Below are 9,211 nucleotides of genomic sequence, written 5' to 3' on the forward strand. Positions count from 1 at the left end.
TTTGTTTATCCATTTATCCATTGATGGACACTGGGTTGCTTCCATCTTTTGGCTATTGTCAATAATACCGCTATGAACATGAACATACAAATATCTGCTTGAATTTCTACTTTTGATTCTTTGGGGTAGATACACAGAGGTGGAGTTATATAGCAAGTCTTGATATCTGGTGATGTTGATCCTTTAGCTTTGTTCTTTTCCTTAAAGAATATTTTGGCTCTTCTTGAGCTTGTTCATCTCCCAATGAATTTTTATTATCAGTTTGCCAGTTTAAAAAAAATCCTGACATTTTGATTGGGGTAACTTTAAATCTATAAACCAATTTTGAATGATCAACATTTTTACAATATTGGAAGTATCCTTTCTGTAAACTTTGTATAACCCTCCATTACTTAGGTCTCCTTTAATTTTTTTCAATAATGTTTTGTAGTTTTCAGTGCAAAGTCTTGAACATCCTTTGTTAGATTCACAGCTGGTGAAGGCAAAGGAGTCTCTGGCCCTGTGGACCTCAGTGACGGGGCTGTCAGACCCTGAGGGGCCCCGGAAGGACCCTCCCTGCCCTCAGGTCTTACCTCATATTCTACCTCAAGGGCAGGGTCAACTCCTCTTGGCCTTTGCGGGTCGGGGTGGCTCTGGGCTATTTTTACTCAGAACACTCTGATAACAAAGGTTTTTTCCACCCTAACAGTGATTTCTCCAACTCTCTGGACACCAACTGAGTGGCCTACAGTTGAATTCAGGTCTAACACTAACCACCTGGAGTTAGTGTCAGATTCCGCAGATCTAAGGGCTCAGTCCTACAAAGCCCCACTTCAGACACCTGTCACAAGTCCCAGGCCACCTGTACTTCTGACCAACCAGCTATAGGTCAGGAGTTCCCACGATCCCTCCTCAGGTTCCATAATTTGCTAGAGTGGCTCACAGGACTCAGGGAAACACTTTACTTAGGTTTACCAAGTTTATTAGAAAGGATGAAACTCAGGAACGCCAGAAGGAAGAGATGTACAGGACAAGGTATGGGGGTGGAGGGCGCGGAGGTCTCTGGGTGTCACCCTCTGAGTACTTTGATGTGTTCACCAACCCAGAAGCTCATCACATCTCTCAAATCAAGAGGTTTTATAGAGCGTAAACTCCAGCCCCTCCTACCCTTCCTGGTGGGTGTGGGTGGGGCTGGAAGTCCCAACTCTCTAATTACTTGGTCTTTCTAGTGACAGTCCCCATCCTCAGTCTATCCAGGGACCCCACCCTAAGTTACCTTATTAGCAAAAGTCAGGTGTGATCTAAGGGGCTCTTTATGAATAACAAAAGACACACCGAGCACTCAGGAAATGCCAAGGGTTTTAGGAGCTCTGTGCCAGGAACTGGAGACAAGGGCCAATATCCACAGTCAGCCCTCCATCTCTGTGGGTTTTGCATCCACGGATTCAACCAATCATAGATCAAAAAAAAAAAAAAATTTTCCAGAAAGTTCCAAAAAGCAAAACCTGAATTTTCCATGCACCAACAACTATTTACATAGCACTAGGTGTTATAAGTAACCTAGAGATGATTTAAAATATACAAGGGGATGTGCACAGGTTACATGCAAATACTGTGCTATTTTATATAAGGGACTTGAACATCCACAGATTTGGGTATCCATGGGGAGTAGGGGGGCATCCTGAAACCAATCCCCAGGGATACCAAGTGACGATTGTATTTCTTATCATACTACAGTGACCCTGCCCAAACATGTGGTCACTTTTTTCTTCTTCAGGAGACACTATGGGCCCCTCAACACCCATCTCTTAAAGTGTCTCCTTCTGGTTCTTGCTCTGGGCTCTGTGTCCAACTCCTAGTAGATGACTGAGTTTAGGGACCCCAGCAGAACTCGCTCATACTTGGTCCCAGCAACATCTGCTCAGGCAGGCGAGTCTCCTGGAGCTGAGTGTGGAAGTGAAGAGGGAGGCTGTGTTCAGGTTTGTGGTCCCCAGCCAGCTTGGCTTTGGTCAGAGGCTTATGGCTCATTCCTTGGGCACACAGTTAGAAACCTAGTGGGGTAATCCATTCATATACAAACTTTGTTATTCATCTTATATTTTTCCCTCCCTCCATCTCATGTACTCAGAAAGGCTCTGAGTGGCCTCTCCTCAGGGAAGGTTTCAAGATAAGTCTGCTTAATGTCAGTGGCTCTGTTTCTTTCGGGATTGCTTGAGGAGTTGCCTTTAGGGGCTTCAAGAGGGAAGAGGAAAAAAGTTAGTAGGGTCAAGACTAGCAAGACCCAGGTCCCTGGTGAAGTAGCAACACTCCAAAAGGATGCCTGTGTAGGGTGCAATATTGTCTGGGCCCTGGATACTAGAGTTGCCAACAATGACAAAGAGTTTGGAGCCCTCAAGCAAAGCATGGGTGGCTGGCCATTGGTTTGGAGAGACCATGCAAGCATGGGCACTCAGCAGCAGCCAGGAAAGACAAAAGAACAGAGGAGTCTCCCAAGTGCTTTGGGTTGGCCCAAAACATCAGAAGCTCAATCCTGGGATAGAGGATATGGGTGTGTGAGTGTGTGTGTGTGTGTGTGTGTGTGTGTGTGTGTGTGTATGTATGTGTAGCTAATGGTAGTCAAGGTGGGATTTCCTGTTAATTTGGCAGGATGGAGATTATTGTGGGTTGAATTGTGTCCCCCCAAAAGATATTTTGAAGTTCTAACCTAGTACTTTAGAACGTGACCTTATTTGGAAATAGGGTCTTTACAAAGGTAATCAAGTTAAAATGAGGTCACTAGGGTGGGCCCTAATCCATTATGACTGGTGTCTTATAAGAGGGGAAATTTGGACAAAGAGACATACACACAGGGAGAACACCATGAACTCCAGAGCTGTGAGACAATACATTTCTTTTTCTTTTCTTTTCAAGTATAGTTGATTTACAATGTTGTGTTAAGACAATACATTTCTGTTGTTTAATGTACCAGCTTGTGGTACATTGTCACAGCAGCCTTAGGAAACTAATATAGAGATTCGGAATTGGATTTAAGGAGAATAGAGAAAGGCAATATTTCTTACACACCTGGATTTGTCAACCAAGTTTCCCACTAGCTGGCAAAAGGAGAGCTAATTTCCTGAAAATCCATGTGATTTTTTGGAAGAAGTTTCCAAGATTGTATAGTATCCTTCAGCTGTCCATTCAAGGTTATACTATCTCCTCTCTGGAAAGCCCTTTCCCCTCCTTTAATCCTTCCAAGCGTGTGATGAGGTAGATTCCACGTCACCGTTGAGCCAGAGGGGGTCGAGGCCAAGACTGCACTTTTGATTCTTGGCCCCTGGGACGTCCCATCACTCTTTGCTGTCAGGAAGTTCTCTCCTCTATGGTCAAAATCCCTCAGGTTGGAATTGCCCTCTATGGTCACATTATGATCCAGTCCCCTGGCAAAAAACAGGGATGAAAAGAAAATTCCCATGATTATATTGAAAAAAGCCACAGTTAGGGGTCAGAATGAGAGAGGGCTGGCTTGGCCAATGGAGATGTGAGGGTGATCCAAGCTCAGTAGGAGCCAGTTGGATGCCGCGTTTGATAAGGGAACTAGTGCAGACTCGGTGGCATGAATAATGACGTCATTTGCATGGTCATACCTCACCAGAAGTAACAGCGGTTGGTGCGGGTCTGACCACACCGTGAACATCACGTTCAAGTCTAGGATCCGGTTCCCTGGGGGCTCCACTACACTGATGTGATGTCAGAGCACAGGCAGGAGTTGGGCGCTGGCAGCCAAGGCAAATGAAGGAGGGAGCTGTTCTTGGTCTGGACAGGAGACCAGGGTGTCCGTGGAATGACCGCATCTCGTGAAGGCAGGCTTAGGTCTGATGTGGGAGGTGCCAGGTCGTACAATGCAGCTGGGAAGGAGGTGAACATTTCATGTTCGATGGAGCTGTCGAGCAGGGGGGTCCCAGAGTGGCAAACAACTGTCCCAGAAAGTATTTACACCAAGGGTGGATGGCCGAGGATGCAGCCTGCAAGGGGAGGAGAGGGGATCGCTTCCTAAATTCTAGGTTCTCCGTGTCTAGGAAGATGCCTCTGACTGCACAGGTAGTTTCTAGTAAAAGTGCACTTCATTCATTTCACTTTTAGCATAGGAAACTTCGAGGTTGTAGCAAGTTTAAGAAAATTTTTTTTCATGAGCAATAATAAAAACAATAGATTGAAGGCAACGCGGAGGCGCTTCCAATTTGTCATGAGGCCACTAGGGGGCAGAGGAAGACAGCTCTTTGGAGCCGCTAAAAACCACTGCAATCCCAATCCTTTTTCCGCACCACAAAATGCTTGAGTAACAAAAAGAAAAAGTATAGCACAAGCCAGAAATGGCTTTACCATTATCAAGAGTTTCTAGTATTCGGAGGTAGTTTATATTTTATAGATAGAGTGTTGAGTATCAAATGGAACACTACCTTTAACTGGAATTCAGTGAGTCAAAATTCAGTCACACCTACTATTCAGCTCCACGCTTACAGCTTGTGTACAAGTACATATATGTAGTGATCACTCTCCTTACAGAGTGTTTGATCAAGCTGGTAAAAAGGAGGACATTTAGAGCTGCTTTTTTTTGGCTGCTGCCATTTGATTTTGAAGGAAATCTGTCTCAGGTACAGCCTTGGTCTCAGAAAAGTCTGAAATTGTTACTACATGATGGATCTTTAACATTGGAACTATTTCTGACTCACAAAGCAAGCAGATAATAATGTATGTTGACCCCATTGCCAGGCACAGTGGAAAAGCACAGTGATGTACCTCTGTTGGTGCCTCATACCTTGTAAGGGACCTTTAGTTAATTATCATATGCAGGGAATTAAGCATTTGATGCAGTGGTCTTATGGGTTTAATTAAAGCACCCTTTGATCCTGAGGGTCTATCCCCCAAATCCTATGAGGTAAGGATGAAAGATAACATCCCATTCAAAGAAGCTGAGGCTCTGAGGCTTATTTCTCCAAGTTCATTCAGTCAACAAACATTTATGAGCTCTGTGCCAGATCTGATGAATGTTGAGGGGCTTGTAGAGGAACTGAGGAAACAGACACATGGCATGAAAACAGAGTGTTGTCTGAGGTGCCATAGGAGTGTGTACAGGGAGCTATGCGAGCAGAAGGGAGAAGTTCCAAGGCTCAGCTGAGGAAAAGGGACCCAAGGAAGCTGTATAGAGGTGGTCATTTTTTAGCTGCCTTGACTCTCCCCAAGGCACTTGGCAATAGCGAAACCAAAACCACTATGGAGGGACACTTCTGTTTTCCAAATTGCACAGGACTTCCACAGAAAACAAAAACAGAACAAAACAAGATCATCCATCCCTGGGGAAGACAGCCTTACAGTAAAAATGAAAACTTATAAAACGCTAAAGGACACAGTCACCAAGAATAAAAGTAAGTGTCCATACCAAACATTGTAGCTTTCAGATAATAGAATGTTCAGATAGAGAGTATAAAATAATATGTTTAACATAAAAACCACAGAAGAGAGACTAAATATGACCAGATGGACTTGAAGAAGAGCCAAATAGAACTTCTAGAAATGGAAAAATAGGATTATTTAAATGAAACACTGAGTGGATGGAGTTAAGCAGCAGCTTAGACACAGCTAAAGAGAGTTTGTAAATTGGAAGATGGAGCCAAGGGGAGGTAGAAAATATTAAAGAAAGCTTAAGAGACATGGAGGATAGAATAACAAGAGCTGTCATATCCTTGATAGGAATGTCAGGCAAGAATAGAAAGAATGAGAGAGTGGCAATCCTCAAAGAGATACTGGCTGAGATTTTTTTTTTTTTTAAGAATTAGTAGAAAACATGATTCTTCAGATTCAAGTGGTAGGGAGTCCTGAGCAATATAAATAAAAATAAAGGCATACCTAGCAGATGAAAATGAAACTGCAGAACACCAGAGAGGGAAAAGAGATTTAATCTCTCTGGATTAAGAAACCAGAGATTAAAAAACAAACAAACAGACTTGCTTACAAAGCAACGACAGTCCAACTGAAAACAGCCTTCTCAATATCAACAAGAGAAGTCGGAAGACGAGGCACATGCTGACAGAAAATAAGTACCAAGGTGGGCTTCAAAATCTAGGTAAACAGTTATTCAAGAGCAAGGATACAATAAAGACATCTTCAATCAAATAAAAATGGAAAGTTTACCCCTAGCAGATCCTCCCTAAAAGAAACTCTAAGAAATATACTTCAGAGGGAACAAAATAAATTGAATCTAAAGGAAATGAGTAGGCTGCAGGAAAGCCTTCTGCATTTCCCCTGCCATCCTTCTCCCTCCAGTCTCATTCCTCTGTCATTATTCCTCCACCTCCTACTTCCCAGTTAGGAGGGCCTGGCGAGGAGGACGCTCACAGACGGCGATGGCAGGAGAACGTAAGAGGCCCTCCTAATACACTGCTGTTCCAGCATCACGCTGTCTCCGTCTACCTACACGTGTGTTCTGAGTACCTCTGGCCGGGGTTCCCTATCAACTCATCACTCCTGGGACAGAAGGCAGCAGCCCAAGGGACCCCAAAGTGCATCAGAGGGCCCCCAAACTGTATACTATAGCTCAGGCTATATAGAAGGAGCCACGCTTTTTGATTTTGGGAGGGAACCTCCCAGCTGGCCAGTAACTGTTCCTCCACAACAATATCCCATTGGCAGAGGTAGGCACCTGTCTTTGTTTGGGTTCTCTCTGAATCTGACTCTAAGGCAAAGATTCCAGATGGAGTAGTTTATCTGGGAGAAGATCCCGGGAGATGCTGGCAGGGGCATGGAGAAGAAAGACAGGGAAGGGAGGACAGCCAAGAAAGCATAAGGCATGTGATATCAAGCTGGCTACCACTGTGGGCGACTGAAGCTTATATCTGCTCAGAAAGCTCTGGAAGCCAATGTAGAACACACACCTCAGTGTTGTCCTGCCTGAGGGACTGGGGAGCTGGGGTATTTATACACCAACTCCTGTCCACCGTTGTTGGGAGGCTCCTCCAGGAGTATCAATTCCCTGGCACTTGGGCGTGCTGCGCAGGTGGCAAAGGGGTGGCTCCAGGGCAAGAGAAAGTCTTCAGGTCACAAAATGAGGTGCTGGCAGTTGGAATTCAAGCCTGTCAGTGCTGAAGGGGAAAGAAAAGGGTATGGACAGGGCTCAGGCAGCATCTGCTGTAGCACCTTGATTCAAAGCCTTTTGGAGAATGCACTTCTTTCACAGGTGAAAATAAAAAGACCCCAACAAATTCAATGCCGTGGCCAGGTAAAAGGTGCTTTGGAACTTCCTGCTGCTCACTGGCATTTTCTAAATGAACGCTGCCTTCAGCTCCTAGTTCTCTTGCACACTTTGGGAGGGCTTGCAGGAAGCCTGGAACTTTTCACTCTCATTACTGTGACAGAATCTAAAAACACCCAAGTGTGTGCTTTGTCCACCAGCTTTGCTAATAGCCTGGCAGGCAGTCCAGCAGGTAGATGTGTGCTCGGAAAACCGTGCAGGTGCAGCTGGCACTGCAAACAGCAGGTGATGCATTCCAAAAGAGCAGGAAATTCAGAGTTCTTGAACTTCTGGCTGACTTAAAATAAAAAAAGAGGACACATTTTTATATTACTGATATTTTCCCAGGTTTGGGTACTATAAAAAGAACTAGAGGGGAATAAAATTAGAAACACACCTTTTGGTACTCTTAAAATAAAGTGGAATGAAAAGTTTTTGGGAGTGACAGGAAGAACACCAGGGCAGATGGCATTACACACTGCAATTTAGCCTTGGCGGTAACCACAGTGGGATGACCTGCCCCATCCCTTTGAATGGTTTTAATGACTCTGTTCTCTTCTTTTGTTTGTTTCTATGGTCTACAATTTTATTTTAAATGCCTGGTATCTTATAAAGTCTCTAATAGCTTGGACATTCATTATTTGCAAGAGGGTTTCAGTTAGCGACCTCACCTGTAAAATAAAGATGCTACCTCTTGCACCTCCCCATTTCAGACTCTTACTCTCTTGGCCATTTTCTGGTTGTGAAAAGGAAGGATCGCAGTGGAGAGCCCTGCTTCGGTCTCGGCAGCTGTTAATGAGGCTAGTATATGAAGCTGTGAAATTTCCATCCTTCCTAGAAGAGAATTATGTCAGCAACTCCTCTGTCCTTAAGCTGGAACAGGCCACAGTACTTGAATGAGAGTCTTGTTATACTTTAATACCAACTTCAGCTTTATCCATTTATTCCATCCATCCATCAATCTAGCCTTACGTCCACCCACCCATTATTCTGTCACATCCACCGAGCTAGGGAGCCAACCATCCTTTCTTCCATCCCGACCATTCTTCCATTCATCTTTCCAACCAAGTCTAGCAGCCTCCTTCTCTCCCTCTCCCCTCCCTCCCTCCCTTCCTTCCTTCCTGCCTTCCTGCCTTCCTTCTTTTCCTTTCTTCCCTCTTTCAATTAATGCATCTCAAACAATCATCCTTCCATCCATCCATTCATTTATCACAGCCATCCAAGATTGAGTGCTTCTGGGCGAACTAAGCATTGAAATGCAGAGGTATAAAGAGTTTACCCTCAACACATTTACCCTTTAATAACATTTAAAAAAATCTGTAACTGGGGATAATCTTTTTTTTCTTTTTCTTTTAATGGAAATCATTTCCTCTAGAAGTATTTGTGAGTCTGCCCACATTCAGTGGTAATCATATTCAGGGAAAAGTGGAAAGAGAATTCTTGAGAATTTCATTGCAGTTTAACATGGGGCCCTGAAGCAAGTGTCTCCTGAGGGATGCTTCTTCATGTTGGTGAGCCCTTCCTTTTGTGGATTTTTATTGGGCATTGCAGACAACCTTGTACACTTTCCTAGTGGAGTAGGAATTGAGACGAAGCCTTCCAGATGTCTGGGAGGGTTCTGGGAATGTGCACAACAGGCAGAATGAGCTTCCCTGGGCCATGTGTTAGAAAACGTGGTCCAGACGCAGCTTCACTTTAATGGCTCGGAAACTCCCAGCAAACCTCCTAACCTCACGAGTCTCTGTTTCTCCATATGGAGTCATCATTGCCCTGCCTGCTTTTGCATAAATTGTGTGCAAATAGTCCAAAAAGAGCTTTGAAAACCACCTACTATTTCTTTTTAAAATTGTTTATTATTTCTTAATTACATGAATTGCTGACTGTTGAGAGTAGAAAAATCAGAAGATCCAAATGAGAAAAAACTAAAACAAACAAACAGACATATAAACCTTTTAGTCCCACCTC

The sequence above is a fragment of the Eschrichtius robustus genome, chromosome 14 (genome assembly GCF_028021215.1).
Source record: "Eschrichtius robustus isolate mEscRob2 chromosome 14, mEscRob2.pri, whole genome shotgun sequence".
Classification (NCBI taxonomy): Eukaryota; Metazoa; Chordata; class Mammalia; order Artiodactyla; family Eschrichtiidae; genus Eschrichtius; species Eschrichtius robustus.